The sequence below is a fragment of the Bactrocera neohumeralis genome, chromosome 3 (assembly GCF_024586455.1).
Source record: "Bactrocera neohumeralis isolate Rockhampton chromosome 3, APGP_CSIRO_Bneo_wtdbg2-racon-allhic-juicebox.fasta_v2, whole genome shotgun sequence".
In the NCBI taxonomy this organism is placed as follows: Eukaryota; Metazoa; Arthropoda; class Insecta; order Diptera; family Tephritidae; genus Bactrocera; species Bactrocera neohumeralis.
The window spans coordinates 29,339,526-29,359,355 of record NC_065920.1 but is presented as its reverse complement, the minus strand read 5'-3'; positions in this window follow the sequence as shown (position 1 = coordinate 29,359,355).

Below are 19,830 nucleotides of genomic sequence, written 5' to 3'. Positions count from 1 at the left end.
TCGCCTAAATCTAAATCTATCGCCTTTGGCCCCAATACACTTGTGCCAACGTTTTTTCCAATGCTCGAAACAGTTTTTAAAATCTATTTGTGGGCGTAGTGATTCTCGTTTAATGTCTTTAATTGACTCAAAACGGTTTCCCTGGAGCGGTCGTTTGAGTCTGCTGAATAGCTAGAAGTCACACGGAGCTAAATCAGGCGAATACGGTGGTTGCGGCACTATATTGATTGAAAGTTCGGCGAAAAACTCACGAAGAATCAATGCTATATGCAACGGCGTATTATCGTGGAAGAGTTATCGACCCATAATTTTGGGTTCTTTTCACGAATAGCTTTACGTAAATGACGCATAACACTCAAATGGCATTCCTTGTTGACAGTTTGGCTGGTCAGAAGTCAGTAATTCGAAGCGCAACATACCTCGATAATTGAAGAATAACCTTGCTTTTTGACCTGCTTTGCCGTGGTTTCTCCGGCTTTGGCTTACCTTCGGCACGATATTCGTCCGATTGATCGTCTGTTCCGAATTGTAAGCATAGTTTCAGGACTCATCGTCAGTAATAATACGTTCCATGATATCCTGGTGGTCGGAAAGTATTGTCTCACAGTCGCTATTTTTCTAAAAATTGAGAAATTCCGGCACCAATCGTGCTTCCATTGATCCTAAATGATCTTTTAAAACAGTTTTCACTGATCCTTTCGATATAGCAACATTGCCTGCAAGATCATTGACTGTTAATTGTCGATTCACAAGCACCACTTTTTTTTATTTTATTGACGTGTTGATCATCAGTTGAAGTTGATGGTCGTCCTGGACATGGTTCGTCGTCAACGCGTTCTCAACCCTCTTTGAATAATTTGTAGCGATCAAAAACACTTGCTCGTGAAAAAAAATTATCACCGAAAGCCTTTTCCAACATTCTAAACGTTTCGGCACCAGATATTTGATTCCGCACACAAAATTCAAGTAAACTGCTTTGCTGAATAATTGTTTCTTTTCTTAATGAAGCAGATATCGCTTACGCAGTTATGTATAATCGAGTTTGCAACAGCGTGACAGTCGTTTCCTCTTTTCCCAATTTGGCGCCAATTCGTGATACCAATTGTATCCAGGTCATTCTCTACCTAATCTCTTCAACGGAGTCGAGCTCTTCCTTTTCCTCTACTTCCCCCGGCGGGTACTGCGTCGAATACTATCAGAGCTGGGGTGTTTTCATCCAATCGGAAGACATGACCTAGCCAGCGTAACCGCTGTGTCTTAATTCGCTGAACTATATCAATGTTGCCGTATATCTCGTACAGCTCATCGTTCCATCGAATGCGGTACTCGCCGTTGCTAACGCGCCAAGGACCATAAAGCTTCCTCAGAACCTTCCTCTATTGTTCCACGGTAGTTGGCGAAGATTATGTGTCTCCCTTTTTGTGGATTGCACAAAGCACACTTAAATTCCAATCGTCGAACATGCTTTCATCTTACCATTTTCTGAAAAGAAGCTGATGCATGCTCCTTAACCCTTCTTTGCCACCGTATTCGCTCGGCGGGCATTCTATCAACCCCCGCAGCTTTATTGTTCATCCGAGTTCCGAGTCCTTTTCATTGGAGGTGCTGTTTTACGTGGCAGGTCCGAAATAGAGCGCAGAAACACTGAGGTGGATGATTCGCCTTCTCACTTTAGCTCGCCTTCAAACGGATGTTTTTGGCTACCGACCGGAAGTCGTGAGCTGCTTGAGCCATATATAAAAGAATCGTTTCTGGCCACTCCCAAGTGAATTGCGCTCAAGGAACTTTCGCCACTTGCGTTAACTTCCACACATGGCACCATCGTCCTTTGCAACTAGGAATAGGTATTTAAGATTCTCCCACAAGGAAATGGAAAGAATCGAATGATTAAGTTAGCTGAAATTTCATACATAATCGTGTTGAATGATAATTGCGTTTAAATATTTTCTTTAGCAACTTAAATCGCCCATAAATATACGGTACTTACTAAACCGGTGTCTTTATATTCATCCGCTCGCATTCTTAATAAAAATTTACAAAGAACGACTAACGAGGAAGAGAACTGCAAATTGCAAAGAAATTGGTTTAATTAGAAATAATTTCATTTCCAGCAATGCCTTGAAGTATTTTAATTAGGAAAAGAAAGCATGCGATTCCCAAATGGAGTGAACCCTCCTTCTCCGCCTATCAGGTGGATTGGTGAAATGTCAGCGCTAACGCAGAGGCAACCGCTTTTTTGTAATTCTGTTTCTGGCTTTTGCGCTTAATTAAATTTTTTCTCAGAGAAGGCGTCAAATAAAGAAAAATTTACGCTCGTATTAACGAGTATATTTAAGTGTGTCTGTATAGCTTTATGTATTTCTGTGACGGCATTTTATTTTCCGTTGGATACGACTTTGTATCTCAGTTGCGAATGTTTCTGCCCGATTTCTTCGCTGATTGTACTCCCTTCGCTCTTTGCAAAGTACGTCTGTATGTATGGTGGATAGGTGTGGCGGTGAATGTCAGTCAGTCAGTCAGTCAATCGCCTTGCGAAAATATTTCCTGCTTCGGTTGTCGTTTCCTCCGTTATTTCCTTTCGCTGCACATTTCATTTTCATTTCGTTTACTTCTAGTTGCCTACAGTTTCCGTTTGCAATTTGTTACAGTTCATTGAGCACCAACCACCTACAATTGCCATCGTTAAAATATATATATATAACTTTTAATGTGCATTAGTGTGATCCTTATTAGACAAAAAAGTACTGCGAAATCTTGCACACTGTTAAAACCTTTCATCTTCTTCTTCTTTGGACTACAAGCGTGGATAGGTTCGGACCGAGAACACAAAACTGCGCCAATTGTCCTTTCCGTTGTTCACCCATTGGTCTCAAATCGAAGGAGCATTTCACTGGAGCATCATCTTCCATGCGAACGACATCGGCTAGCCAGTGCATTCGTTGGATTTTTATTCGCTTAACTATATCTATGTCTCCGTAGAGCCGATACAGTTCGTGTTTCTATATTCTTCCATATTCGTCACGCACGTGGACGGCTCTAAAGATCTTATGAAGAACAGTACTCTCGTATGCTCTAAGCGCTTTCTCATTTCGAGTCTACCATGTTCCTGCGCCGTATAATGGGACGGGAATAACTAGACACTTATAGAGTGTATTTTTGTCGTTTCTATTCGTCGAGAGAGGAATTTGCTTCTCAATTTCCAAAGTGCTTAACTTTTTCAAATTTATAACTGCCAGCAGTGGCGTAGTTCCTAAAACGAAAGGAGTCTTTATATGTGGCTTCCAGATACTTTACCTTGCCCTCATTCACCACAAGACCAACCTCTTGCGCTCTTACACAATTTCTATTTCATTTTTTTGTCTTCTTCTAATTTTATAAAATACTAATAATAAAATAAAGACAAGCGAAGTAAACGTAAGTCAAGGGTAACAACTAAACATCTTATTTCAAATAGTCTTCAATCTTTAGCATGCTTCCAAAGAGCATGGGCATGCTTTAAAGTTCTTAGAAAGGAGGTCTAGTATTTTATTTTCATATAAAATATAGTACATATTGTTAACCAAATATGTATGTTTAGGACTTACCTAATGTATATATATAAATATATTTCAATTCAGTGTCCTTTGTCCTTTTTGTTTTTACTGTAGCCAAACAAATGCCGTTACAATTGAAATTTTGACATTTCTTTGGCAAACACTACGGCAAACAAATGGAATTTCCAAAGCGTAACCATTGAACCGTTTGAGTGTACACGTTAGAAATCTATAATAGTTTTCCGTCGTCCATGTCAGATGCTTATATATTATGTAATAGGTGGTGGGTGGTAGGATGGCGTTGGGTCTATACTATATTCGAGTTTTTTTTTTTAATTTGAACCTTTATTTAAGAAAAACATGTACGATATTATTATTCAAAATCAGCCATCTGAAGCTATAATATTTTTCCATCTTTCTGTCAACGTGTGAATTCCATGCCAGAAGAACTGATCCGACTTGGCAGACAAGAATTAATTAAGCTAATTTCCTTGTTTTTGATTTGTGTTCCAGTGAAGTCGTTCTGCATAACCTGAACAAATAGTAGTCCGAAAGAAGGTCTGGGCTATAGACGGGTGAGGCTTTCCAGCTCATATGTATATAAATATATATGAATATACATATATAGTTAAAGAATAAAGTAGCAGTTTAAAAGTAGTCCTTTCAGATATACGAGTAAATAATTTAACGTACTTTTCATAACGGTTGGAAGAGGTTATATAAATGACTCATTAATGTTTGAACTTCCTACCGAATTCATATAGTTATACCTCTTTGATTTTGGAATAACTCATACAATGGTCACTTTAAATACGTCTAATTTAAGGAACCTTTTAAAGAACCACTCGCGAGATAATCAATTGGCCAACAATTTCATAGACATAAATTGGGACAAAAAAGCAGCCGTAAACTGTAAGTTCCCCGGGTAAATGATATTTCAAAACATGTATTTTGATGAGTTGGTAGGATTGTACTTAATTACTACGGCAAATAATAATACGATCTGTCTACCAGTTTGATTACAACAGCTGCTTAAGCGTTGCGGTTTTTACAATGGATAAAAATATGGAAAAAACAATTAGCCTGGAATTTTGTATTTCTAACCAAATTGAGTACACGGAATCATTGTGAATGTTGGAAAAAGCTTACGGTGATTCAGTTTAATCAAAAACACAAGCTTACGAGTGGTGCAAACAATTCAAAGATAGTTGAGAGATCTTTGAAAACAAGCCGCGTTCAGGACGACCTTCGTTCTCTTCATCTGATGAAAATATTAAAATTAAGTAAAAGTAAAGAATATGGTGTTTAAAATCGTCAGACTAATGTTAAAACAAATGACAAGAGAGCTCAACATCTTTCGAGAGTCCATTCGAATGATTTTGGTGAATATTTTTGGTATGAAACCCGTTCTTGTTCGACTCGTCCCGATAAAACGGAATTGTGATTTACGATTATAACCGAATTTAAAGCCAAAAATGCAATGAATACCATCGATCAACTACCATATTTACCAAATTTGCCTGAGAGTGATATTTATCTTGTTCTTAAGAGGGTTTTCTGGTCTAGAAGCATGAATTTGAGGTAATTTTTAAAGTGTCGTAAAAAAAAGGCAATTAATATTTTTACCATCCATTTTTTGTCTAGTTATTTGTTAATTTTAGAAGAGTACAGAAAAAAATTAAAAAGTAGAAAAAGCTGACGAAGTGGGGGGTCTCTAAAAATGTCCACGTGACCATATCCTTGATTTCAACCCTCCTAGTTATCTGAAACCAAAAAAAAAAAAAAGATTATTAATCTGGAATAATGTTGTAATAGCCGGAACTACGGAAAAGTGGGAAAACATTTTTTTCACAAAATGGCGACTGCCTGAAAAAAAAAGTTTTTTTGGATCACTTTTTCTGACTATTTCGAATTTTTTAAAAATAATAAAAATAAAAATTTGGGATGGGGCTAGTTCGAACCATAGACAAGCCTATAAAGAAGACTCTATAAAAATTTCAAGTAAATCGGTCCAGTAGAACCTGAGAAATCGTGGGTATCGTTCCGAAAAAGTCAGTTTTGAGAAAAACGCGTTTAAAGTTTCGCGTAAAGTCTTTTGTTCGATTAGTTGCGGCCGAACCAGTTTGGATGCCAGGTCAGAAAAATGCCTTTATCTCCGAAAATAATTTGAATTTTGAAAAATCCTTTTGTACACATATTCTTGAATAGTTAAACTTTGAAAATATAAAAAAAAATTGGATTTTTTTAATTTCTAGACCAGAATACCCCCATAAACTGAAAGTGCCGCTCCGTGGAACACATTTTCAGTCGGTCGAAGAGATAAAAAAAAATTCGCGGAAGAGCTGAAGAACATCCCAAAAAGTGCTTATGAAAAGTGTTTCTGATGGAGATTACTATGAAGGCTACAAAATATAAAAATATTGAGTACGTTTTATTTACTATTTCCCGGTACTTTTTTGTCACAATGTATTAACTACAAACATAAAAAAATAGTGATGGTTAGAAGATAAAGTAAACACAAACAATAACTGAAATATTTAGTATTTAATTTAATGTTTCCTAGACTCAGCTTCCGACACTCACAACCACTAACCAAAAACCAAAAATGCAGAGGGTGCTACAAATACAAAGATCAGCAGCAATATGACCCAAGTATCATAACTTAAGAAAAAACGTTAACTTCGGCTGCACCGAGCTATAATACCCTTCACAGGTTCATTTTTTATGACAACTACATGTATAACTAATACTAAGACTGGAAATAGAATTCTGTCTAGCCAAGTTGTTTGCTTTAAACAACAATCAAGTTGAGTTAAGATTACTTCATAAAGACAAAATATTTTTTATAAAGATCTTATTCTTGATTTTGACTGTTCAGTTTTAATTGCAGATATATGCTATGGGAGTTCCGACATATGAACAGCTTCGTGGGAAGAAAGGAACACAAGTTTGGAACGATGTCTCAAAAACTTAGCACATGGTATTGCCATCAAAAGTTTCCTTCTTAATAATATAACCTGTTCAGGGTATAATAAACAAGTATGACAGCGTTGCGTTCAAATAAATCCCATATGTATTATGAAAACACTTGATGTATGCAACAGAGTCTCGAGCCATTACTACCGAAATGGTGGTGGAAGAAGCGTGAGATGAAATACACGCGCCGCCATTCGAAAATGAATAGTTGAAAAGAAAACATACAACGGGGATACACCTAGGCTTTATATGACGGCATTGTCGGTAACGAAAGTGAAAAATCCTTAAAAGAAGTAACATCAAGATTTAATTTAAAGTTAACTAAGTGGGAGATACGTTAACAATGCCTCTACACCAACCCTCTCATACGCGGTATTATACAGGGTACACAGTACTTATGGTATATCACAGAAGCATATGCACTTTCATATGAACATATATTTGTACAAATGTACTCGTAAGCATGTCCTTACAGGAAAGCTCAGGACAATTGTAAAAAATTCTATATTAAAACTTTTGGAAGATTCACATGAGTATACCATTAAATCAAAAGATGGGATAAGTTATAAAATATTTCAAAACTTAATAAGAGGAAGATTTTATAACAGAAAATATAATTTTTAAATAGATGAATTTGACTTTGAATGAGTGACAGCTTGTTTTGATATTTTAGTGTTGCCTACTCAATTCATAAGAGGACTGATCACAGATCTTCGCCACTTTAATGAAGCTAAACTTTCCAATAGAGAAAGGCCAGAAAGGTTCTACCTCACTTTATGTGTGAAATCTTGAGGCGATAAGCTCCCCTAACATTACATATTAGATTGGGCTTGGCCTCGAAAAACTGACATTAGTCAGCTATTCCTGTTATTGATAATAAAATAATCTTGAAATAGAATGTATAATCACTTCCGCTCATTCATCCTCGAACAAAACGAACTCTTTATATAAGGTGATCCTTCCAAGGTTCTCTACTTTTTTTTAAAGAAAACACAGAGAAAATTGAATGGGTATTAAAGGATCCGGAGGGTCCACTCGAAGTTTAACCAATTAAAAAAGCCATAAATTCGGTTTGGAAAATTATTTTTATTTATTTTAAAGTACAAAATGTGTGAAAATAATCATAAATTCAGGACCAGTTCACTTTTGCTCGATATGACAACCTTTTGCCTTAACGATGGCCTTGAGACGGTCAAAAAACGAATCGCAAGCTGCCCGAATGTGACTTGCCGGTCTGGCCCACTCACGAACAATGACTTTCTTCAGCATATCGAGACTGGTGTATTTTTTACTTCGGACCTTGCTCTTCAAAATGGCTCAGAGAGAATAATCCATTGGATTCGCATCTGGTGAATTCGAGGGCCATTGTGTGGTCGTAATGAAGTTCGGAACGTTGTTTTTCAGCTATTCTTGGTTCACTCGCGCTTTGTGAGACGGTGTTGAGTCTTGTTGAAACGCCCATGGTTTGCGACCGAAATGTTTGTTTGCCCACGGCTTCAAAGCAGCCTCCAGAACACTTTCCCGAAAATATGTCGCATTTACTTTGACGCCAGGCTTGATGAAAACAATTGGAGAGCGCTCATCTGCGGTGACAGCGGCCCAAACCATTATTTGTGGCGGGTGCTGCCTCCTGGTGGCCAACCGATGACTTAGATTATCGTATGAACGGTCGGTCAAGTAAACCCTATCGTTTTGAGAGTTTACGAATTGCTCAATTGGAAAAATTTTTTCGTCAGAAAACACAATATTCGGAATTTGACCGCTTTCGGCCAAGCGAAGCAACTGCTTCGCTCTCTCAAGTCTTACTTGTTGCTGCTTCGGTGTGAGATCATGGGCCTTTTGGAACTTGTAAGGCTTGACCTTGAGCTCATTTTTCAATATGCGGCTACAACTCAGATGATCTATCCATTGGGTCCAATTTTAGATGATTCGAACATTTCGATTGGTAACTGGCGAAAAACATGCGAGATGTTTTGCCCCATGGCCTGAATCGAAGCGGGATTGTCCGCATAGACTTAAGACTTTACATATCCTCATATGAAAATGTCGAACGGTGTGATATCACACGATCTTGGCGGCCAATCGACCGGCTCAAAACGGGAAATTATTTGCTCATCGAAGTCTTGTTGAAACCAAATGTCGCCGAGAGCTTCAAATGCAGGCGTCAAATAGTCGGTTATCATGGCGCGATATTTGAACAAATATGGATCGATGATTCCACCGGCTCGCAAATCACACCAAATCGTTGTGTTTTCTGGATGAAATGGCAGCTCTTGGATTTCTTCGGGTTGGTTTTCATCCTAAATGCCACAATTTCGCTTGTTTACACACCCATTGAACCAGAAATGTGTCTCATCACTGAACAAAATTTGGCTCGAAAACGTCGGATGTCGCTTAGGACAAGCTTCAGTTTTTGCACAAGCTGTATTTTGTAATCTTTCAATTTAAGAACTCCTTCAAGTCGTTCCATATGTCAGTACGAGTTGCAACGTACGACGCCGAATCGACTCTCCACGGTCTTCATCCACACTCTCAGCTACGACTGCTATATTTTCTTCACTGCGTGGTGGACGTGGTCTTTTCGGTCAAATATTATCCAACAATGAATGCTGGCTATTGTATTATCAATAAATGATGCCTTACAGATTTAGACCCACACTCTACACAATTTTCCAACTGTGCATACAAATAAAAATTGATAACCAATCACATAATCCCTGCAGGGTAGCTGCAATGAAGCCCATTCTGCTTAAGGTTGTGATTCTCGTAACACGACGGTAGCCATGACCGAGACTATGGAAACATACACGCATTCTCGCAAAGGTTTTAACAAATCCCTTACATATGGGATATACATATGTGCGTGGATGTGTATTTACATGCATATTCATGTGTATGCCTCCAGAAGACTCGTATATGGGCTGCTGTGCTGTCATCACACCCTCGCACTTCCTGTGAGCTCATCAACCACAGCATCGGCCACGCAACCCTCCCGAATCAAGTAGAGCAGAAACTCTTAATAAAGCAATTGCCTGGAGCAGTCAAAAAGCAAGCGACCCATGAAGATATCCGGCCGCACAGCAGCAAAGCTTAGTCAAAATTCAATACGCACACAATCAAACACACAAACCGACTCATACATGTACAAATATGCACATATAAAGCGTACACACGTGGTTGCACACACATCGCACAACATATCTAAGGTACTGCTGCCATTACTTTCCACCGCCAATTTGGGCGCTCCGGCATCCGAAATGCCTGCTTCCACATGGCCTTCGTCCTCGCATGAATCGCCCTTAATCCCAGGATGCTGTTTAAGCAGGAGATACCCCACAAGCGTCCGAGCGCGTTCTGCTGGCGTGTCCTCCGCTGCCGATCTGTGCCAAAAGCAACTCATCTTGCTTTGTTCGCCCGGCGCAATATTTAATATTAAAGAATAAAAGGGTAACCAAGCGCAACAAACTAATACATATATGTATGTACTAGTATATATACCGAGATACAGACATACACATACATGCGCATATATGTATTGAGGTCCAAAGAGCTTATCTCAGGGTGTGTGCACGTTTAAACTTTAATCTACGCGGTGGCTTCGTGCATCAAATATAATTAGCTGTTGCATGCAACGCTGGATAGAAAGTGTTGCTAGCTTGGCTGGTCATTACACAAAGTGGCTAAAATGTGGTAGTCGCCCCGTGGCTTTTCAAAGGTGCACATGTTTTCCTATTCACGAAACTATGCGCTGACACGAGTGTTTATACGTATGTATGTAAGTACCTGGACTTTCAACTAAGAATAAAGAGATGCCCAACTCAGGTCAGTGTGAGAGCGTGGCAAAATTAGCGTTCTTTCTAACATCAGAAAAAAAATTTTGAGTTTTGCACTTTCCACAATAGATAACGTAAAATTAAACTTATGTTGTTAATTAATTGGTTTTTGTTATCATTTTATCAATTATCAATTAAAAACTACAATTCTTTCAAGGCCTCATATCAGAAAACATTTCATCAAATACGATTATATTTTCATTCTTTTACATTTTTATACACTTGCAACATGTTGCTACAGAATATAATATTTTGTATTTGTAACCTAACGGTTCTTTGTATCACCTATAGATAGTTATAGTGCGATAAATCTACAAATAAATGGACTAGAGACATAAACTTTTATAAGAAGGTATATTTTTCTTTCAAAGTCTGTATAGAAATTTATAACTTTTGAAATCTCCATGTCTCGGGATAATAAAGTTATGTGACCAATTTTAACCCAAATTTATTACATAATATTACAATGACATTTTTATGTTACAGTAGAGAAAATGGGCAATGATAAATCGGACTCAACCACACCCACTTCCCATATAAGACAATTTTAAACTCCATTTGATTCCTACACTTTCCAGTACTCAAATCAGGAAGCAATTAATATAACGGAATAAAACTTTGCACGAATAATAGCTTTGGTGCATGGCACTGTATGTCCAAAAATGCTTCAAATCTAATAAAAACTGGTCAAGCCCCTAAGAACCGTATATGTATTTATACCCCGGTACCTATAGTTGACTTTCGGCCAAAAAGGTCGGTCAATGTGTGAGATATACAATTGAAATTCAAGGATAATCCTTCTCTGACTATGGTATGTCTGTATGCCAAAAATGGGTTGCATCGAGGCAATACTGCCCTTAGCCTTCATATACCTAGTAAAAGAATTTCAAACTTCCGGGTGACTTTGTACCGCATATATCAGACCAATATATGTAATTATCTCAATATTTGAAAAAGTGAAAATGAGAGCGTGTTTTACGAAAAATCTATAACAGTGAATCTTTGTGCCTAAGTAAAATATGTAGATAAATTTGAGTGAAAACTTGACTTCGCCTTAACTAATATCAGGAGTTTCGAACATCCGGCTGACTTTACTCTATATGATGGATTTTTAAGTATATGGCAGTATATGTGTTTTCTGATATGAGGATTCGCAAGCGGGAATGTTGCACAATGTTCTGGCTGCAATATATAACATTTATTTTGTTCTTTTCCGTCTTGACTTTGAAAAATACACCGAAAGTATATTTTTCTTATAAAGAATGATGAAATCGCAAACGTTTTCCGTAAATTGTTATTTTCGTATTTTTTAGCATGTATTCTTTATGCTTTTAAAATTACGCTGAAGATATTTATGCAGGAGATGGCTTTTAAATGAACCCAAATACCCCAGTCGGTGACGATGGAGCGGACGTTCCATTGCATTCGTCCATGAAGACCTTTGCAACTAATATTGGCAATCAAAAAGCTTAGAACAATCACGTGTTCACCCGCGATGAAAATATAAAAGACCTATGCATCACCGTAGAAGACGAATGGTCGGACGAATGCATGCCAGAACGATTGGAATTTAAGTGTGCTCTACCCAATCCACAAAACGGGAAACCCCACAATCTGCGTCAAGTAAAGTGGAATAAGCCTCCTCAATATCGCATATAAGGTTCGATCTAGCGTACTGTGTGAAATATTGAAGCCCACCGTCAATAAACTGATTGGACCATTGAGGCTTTAGGCCTTGAAAATCCACAGCTGACCTGATATTCACTATTCGCCACATTTTGGAAAAGACCCATGAAAAGAAGATCGAGACACATAACCTCGTCGATTTCAAAGCTTCTTTTGACAACACGAAAAGGAGGTGCCACTATGTCTGACGTTGAGCAATACCAAAAGATTTATCATGATCGGTAAGGATCTAACCGAACCGTTCGGTGCCAAACGAGGTTTATACTCCTGTAGAAAACAATTCGAACTGCAGAGCTGAAAAAGAGTGTACTGCTGTCGTAAGCTGATATACTATATTGACATCACTGGCCTCAACATCAGCGCCCTTAGTATTGCATGCTCCAGACTGGTTTTGGAAGCGAAGCAAAGAGGTCTGGTAGTGAACGAGGGAAAAACGAAATATCTCCTGTCATCAAACAAACAGTCGTCGCACTCGCGACTTGGCTACCACGTCACTGTTGACAATTATAACTTCGAAGTCGTAGATAATTTCGCCTATCTTGAAACCAGTATTAACACCAACAATAATGTCAGCCTCGAAATCCAACGCAGAAAAACTCTTGCCAACAGGGGCTACTTTGGACTAAGTTGGCAATTGAGAAGTAAAGTCCTCTCTCGACGAACAAAAACAAAACTCTGTAAGTCACTCATTATTCCCGTCGTGCTATATGGTGCAGAGGCATAGACGATGACAACTTCTGATGAGTCGGCCGCAGGAGTTTTCGAGAAAAAGGTTCTGCGGAATGCGGATGTATGGTCCTTTGCGCACTGTCAACGGCGAGTACCGCAGTCGATGGAACGATGAGTTGTACGAGATATACGACGACATTGACAAAGTTCAGCAAATTAAGAGAAGCGGCTACGCTGGCTAGGTCATATCGTCCGAATGGACGAAATCACTGCAGCTCTCAAAGTATTCGACGCAGTACCCACCAGGGGAAGAGGAAGACCGCCACTACATTGGAAAGATCCGGTGGAGAAGGACCTGGCTTTGCTTGGTATCTCTAATTGGCGCCACCTTGCGAAAAGAAGAAACGACTGGCGCGCTGTTGTTAACTCAGCTGTAACCACGTAAGCTGTGTCTACGCCAGTAAAGAAGTTATTTTCTTTTTTGTTCTTTTCGCTTCTTTTTAGCTTGTTTCTTTATGCTTTTCTATTATGGTTTTTTAATATGGCCTGAGTTCTACATATATTTCATAAATCGCAAAAATTATTATTCTAAAGTTATGTTCTAATATGGTGATTCTAAAGTTACATCACAGTTACTGTTAAGTATTGAAGCTTCCAATGGGAATCAACTTCTAATAAGAATTTTTGGAGTTGGAATTCCATCCAATTATATGCTCAACCTTGAATATATACATATACATACATATGTATATTTTCAACAGAATTTGGGATTTGCTAAATTAAATGATAAAAATCCGATGTGCTATTTATTTTCGTAACACACACGACTACATATTATTACCTCTTTTCTATTCCATTTGCTGCTGTTTAGTTTTTGCTGTTACGTTTCCATTATTTTTCCACTTCGTTAGGCACTCATGCGAATTTCCAACCAATTTTCTCCGAGGAATTTTAAAAAAAATCTTTTATGACCACACCTACGTTCTATTATTAAGCATTTTCACTCAGCTTACCTTCAAATCGATTTTGAGTGGCAGTGCATCCTTCGACTTGTCACACATGCTGTCAGAATCCTTAAATACGGCACATACACTGCTCCTTATGTAGCCACATATACATATATGGTATATATTTACATATTTGCATGCAAATGTGCCAGCAAAGTGTGTTGGTGAAATGTGTTTACGCCTTTTTCTTGCGCTTATGACTTGAATATTGATTATGAGAGCGTAAAGTTGTTGCTCTTACCCGGGCAGCTCAGGCTTAGCAAATAAGCAGCTCAAGCAGCGTTCAGTGTAGACGTGTGGGTAAAAGTTGGGAGTGTAACAAGTCATAAGTGTGTAAACTCTATGGCACAACACCTTATCAAGGGTCATCTTGAGAAAAGAAAGCCCTGGGGGAACTTTGAAAGCTGTGCAAACAAATTTCTAGTAATTACTTGGAAAATATTGTAATTGCTTCCAGTAAAAAACATTATTTAAATGTACTTTTATTTGAAAAAACAAGCATGAATATTTTCAGTGCCTCAGCTTCTACTATTTTTTTTTCTCCACACTTACACACTTTATTGTTATTTCTAAAAGCTAATTAAATAACGCATACTCTGCTGCAAAATTCCTAAAGGGCATGCGTTTCTTTTTAGATTTTGAGAAATATGCTAACAGCATGTTAATAACAAGGTTTTATGCTTGGTTTAATGTTTGTGCTTTATGATTATAAAGGACTTTACGAGTACGATAAGCCATAAGCTTGAAGGTTAAATTAGGCGTAAGGCGATTCTGAAAATCATAAGAACACCTACTAAAAGTGAATATAATATTACACACACACATGCATATTTATACAAGAATCACCAAATTAATGACTGGTGTAAAAATAAAAATATAGTGCTTAGCCGATTTTCACGTTGATCAAATTGATTTAAATTATCACAGAGATGAATTTTATGGCATAGACAAAAGAGGATATTTAAATTTAAGCTTTTTCGTAGCTTTAACTTAAGTTTAATATATTACTGATAGTTCCACAGGTAGTTTACTGTTGAATGTAATCAGCATTGTTGGGTGGTGATATTTCTAGAGAAGTTTTGAACCCATTATTTCGTATCGAAATTCTGCTGCGGCTGCTATAATTTCTGGTTTTCATAATCGATAACTGAGCATTTTATACTCTTACAACTTGTCAGGATCGAGTTCGTGAAAATGCCTTCAGATGTATACGGTTTGTTAGTTATACTTGTATGTGGTTTAGTGCAAGCTTCCGCCCGATTTTATCAATTTTAAGCACAAAAATACACTATTATTAGACGCTCCCTCAGTAGTATGAAGAGAACTCACATATTTGCCGATAGAAAGTCAGCCGGAAGTTCGAAAAACGTTCTTTAGTTATATGGGGTTAAGGGGGTATTCTCATGTAATCACTTCAAAAAATCGATTTTTTTTGACAATAAAACCTATTGAAAACATGCTGTGAAAAATTCAGACCGAATTTCATAGTATTTAACAAGCTACAGCTCATAGTCGCCGACGTGTCGTAAGCGACTGTCTACCAGGCGCCATGACAAGTCTGCAACTCCTACGTTTCTAAACGCATTTTTCTCGAATCATCATTTTCTGAAACTGTCATGGTCCTAAAAAAAAAGTATTCAACCGATTGCTTTAAAATTTACATATGTTCTTCTACTCATTTATAGTTATCGTCCCTAACAGAATTGTTTATTTTCGAAAATATTTTCATATTTTTTTTAAACGATTTTTAACGAAGTTTTTTGTTTTCTACAAGATTCTCGTGACTTTTTTTTGAAGTTCCACATTTTGTTTTTTTTATTGAAATTGGTTATATATTGAACAATAATCCCTTTGTTTTTTTTTTATTTCAGACAACATGAACAGCCGCTATCACCATGACCAGTTAAAAAAAATATACGAGTATTAAAAATGTAAGAAACGAAAAAGAAAATTTTGTTGTACATTTCAAAATACAAATAAAAATATATTAAAAAATTAAAATGATTGAATTTTGTCGACGCATAAAAAAAAATTTCCTAAAAAGTGGTAAAATGTATGCGTTCACATGAGAGTACCCCCTTAAGGGACTTATATATAGTAAGTCACAGAGAGTGTCCGATATTTCTAGTAAAAAGTTAGCAACAGGCTCTGGGGTACATACAAGGTCTGTCGCCCGGTGAATTAGCATTTCAAATGAGTGTTTAAGGTCATTTTTCGGAATGCTCTTGAGAATATCGGTCGTTGCCTTTTGGATAGCTGAAATGTCCTGAAACCAGTGTCCTTTCATGGGAAAATGAAGTTTTCCAAATAGGTAAAAATCACAGGGTGCCAGATCAGGTGAGTAGGGTGAGTGATTAATGGTTAATATGGAGTTTTTTGTCAAAAAATCAGTGACAAGCGTCGACCGATGACACGGCGCATTATCGTGCAACAGGCGCCAGGACCCTGCCTCACGGCATTGTGGTCGTGCACGACGAATGCGTGACAAAAGACGCTTCATAACACCAAGGTAAAACACAGCATTAATCGTTTGGCCAGGTGGGACGAACTCTCGGTGTACAATAGCCTCGGAATCGTAAAAACAAATCAGCATTGTCTTTATTTTTGACTTCTGAAGACGACCGACTTCTGATCGTCACAGAGATCCTCACGACCTTCTTGGAATCGCTTAAACCACTCATGCACATTACTACGGGATATGCACTGATCACCATAAACTTTTTCCATCATTTCAAATGTTTCAGTAAACGTTTTCCCAAGTTTGAAACAAAATTTAATATTTGCTCTTTGCATTTTACGACCGATGACCAAAAGCTGCTGTCACTTTTTGATCGATAACATCGATTGTAGTTATCCAATTGTCTTAAAATTTTTACGAAATGTCAACAAGAGATCAAACATTTTATTTCATATACCCACCAATAGGTGGCGCCACCAGAAACAGTTATACGAGTATTTAAAAAGTTCTCTTTCTTTTGCGACAGACCTTGTATATTCGGTTTATAGGGGCTTGAACAGTCTGATTAAAAAAATTTTAAATTTAGGATGGCACACCTCAAAGGCACCTTTTGTGCAAAGTTTTTTCCGAATTTACTCAATAGTGCTTGATATTTACTATACATATACAGAAAAGTGAAAAATCAGATGCGTTTTTTAAACAGCGATATCTCTCGATTACTTTAAAGTAAAGCTTTCGAATATTATAAAACGATTTGGTCTCCTTTATTGTTTTGTATAGGAGAGGGAATTTTCAACAATTTTACACCTGTTCGAGATCACGTCCATCCAGACTTGCGGAACAAAGCGCCTACGAGCGAAACCCTTAACTCCATGATCATTGTTTGTGCACGGCCCATGGAACTGCTGTCCCATACTCTTGTATAAGCCGTGAATTGTTTTGATTTCCATGGCCATTATTTCCGTGGTGTGATGCTGGCTATAATCATATCTACCTGAAGAAGTACTGCGTGAAATGCGCAGGTGACTCTAATGGTTCCGAAATATCGATTTCGCTTTTTTAACTTATGTTTTATTCAGCAGTGCTGGTCCCCATGCTTAGTGGTGATACTAAAGAAGTCGATATTCCTGGTAATGCCTTCAAACTTCTTCCTACTCGTGAGCAGCACTGCTTCAGTTTTTTGTCCAGTAAAGCTGAAGCTTTGTTACATGAGCCACTCCTTGATCTTCGATGCCGTCGGATTACAAAGGTTCTGAATTTAATCCCGTTCTTTTGCTACCACTTTTGCTGCGATGTCATCTGCGTATCCGATGATCTGAACCTCCCTCGGTAGTGTAAGGGATAACACACCGTCGTAATGTACAAGCACATTCTCAAGCACAGGTTAGTGTGGTAATCTTCCAATGTCTTATACCTTGAAACGTTCCCTTGCCAATGCAGGACAAGTGCACAATAGGTGTTCCCCTGGTGTCTTGCTCTTGAGATATTCTGCAGTCTTTTAGATCTGTCAGCCCCACGCTATGGAAGTGCGCCGCCACAAGACCTTGACCAGTGAGCATTTCATACATGTTACTACAGTCTTATGTATGTGCCTTTAGGAACTTCGTGTACTCCTGATCAACAACCGGTAGATCGTTCATCGCGTTTTGAACTACCCTGTAATCCATCTGTCCAGATTGTCATATAGAGAATGCATGGGTTTATCGATCACGTATCTGATGATACGACAATTTTGGTAATCTCGTCCACTGCCTCGTTAGCTTCGATGGCTTTGTGACCTGACACTCAGTAGAACGGAAGTTGCTTTTCAATGGCAACACTATCCGCTGCAGTCTTGCTATCCAAGATACTTCTGGCCGATAAACGAAATGAGATTATTGCCTTGATTGCTGCTTGGCTGCGCATTAGAAGCTAGCTCTGCAGCTTTATCAATAGTAAAGCTACTATACTGGACAGTACAACCACGCACCTACTCCGTCCTCCTCCGAACCATTAGAATAAACGTTTGCATGCAGTTACCATAACTTTACGCAAACCCTCTCTTTCTAAGTTTACTCTGTATTTTCTTTCCCCATTGAAATATGGGATCATGTAGTCGATGCTTACAATGGTCCATCCATTCACACAGTGGTCCGATATCGGCGGTTTCACATCTTTGGTAGAAAAGGATTCAATTATAATATTTCAAAACTATTGTGTCAAATTGACAAATTTACCATTATGACAGCAATTACAGGGTTTGACCGGAAAGTAATAGGACTTAATTTCTTCCCCCGCGACTGTACTTCGGAGGGTGTGCGCATCGACTGGGTTCAGTAGAGGGCGTTGCAGCTAACGAACGAGCGGCTGGTCAGTTGTCTCCGAGCATCTGTTAGACAAACATTTTAGCGCAACGTGTTTCTGTGGGTGATGCAAGCCGAAAATGCAGCATTCGTTAGTGCAGAGGTACGCAATCAAATCTGTGTGAAACTCGGTAAATCTGCGACAGAGAAGTTTGATAAGATCAAGCAGGCTTGCCCAGATGTTGCTTTAGCAAGAAATGGTGTGTTTGGTGGTACCAGGTCTTTTTAAAAGGTCAGGAAGGGGTCGCCGATGAAAACCGTCCTGGGAGACCAGCGACTTCGACAAACACCGACAATGTGACTCGTATGCGCAAAGTTTAGAACTCAGTCCATCGACTAAGTATTCGTTTGCCCAGATATTAAATTAATCAAAATCTGTGGTTCATGACATTGTGACGAAGCACTTGAACATGCACAGAAGGGCTCACTGATGACCAGAAATTGCGGTGAGCGGAAGTGTGCAAAGAGAATTTTAACATGTGTGAAAGTGACCCCCAATTTTTGAATAACGTAATCACAGGTGCCGAGACTTGTATCTTTGAGAATGCTCCTGAGATTTTTTTGTTTTCTTGCCTGAAAAGCCAGATGAAAAGCAGGCATTTTGAGACGACAGAGGGGGGTCCAAGCAGCATGCACCTCGGCTCTCAATAGTATTCCGAAGAATGTCTTCCGTGACGGATTCAAAGCTTAGAAATCGCGCTGACAGCGCTGCATCAACGCAGAAGGAGGCTGTTTTGAAAGTTTTTAAATAATTTTGAAGGTTGGTTAATAAGTTTTTTTAAATCGACTCAGTCCTATTACTTTGCGGACAAACCCTGTAGTTATAAGGGGCGTCTCAAACATATTTTTTAAACTATTTCTCCTTGAAAATTTTGTACAACTTTATTCGAATATTAAACTTTAATATTTAATTGATTTTAGTAAAGAGATTTAAACTTTATCGCCACAAAACAATGCACAAAAGCATCGCTGTTTTTTTATGAATTAACCTTATCCCCTTTAAGCTAAATTAAAAAGGATTTATATGCTAGTTTTTAAGCTGCGAGTGACATTCAAAAGGTATTGTTGTGAAAAATTTAATTTTCAATTTAAATGCAATGAATATTTACATATAACATTTGTTTACATGCATGTACCTCCGAAGTAAATGCAAAAACTGCTATTATTCATAATTGCTTGTAGCAGCAAAAACTCAAATCAAAATGTCAATATACTTGTATTATATAATGTATAGTAAACAAGTACATACAAACTGTAGGTACTAGTATTTGGTGCGTAACTATGACCAATAGGATAGAGGATTCAATCAAAGCTAAAATTTAATGA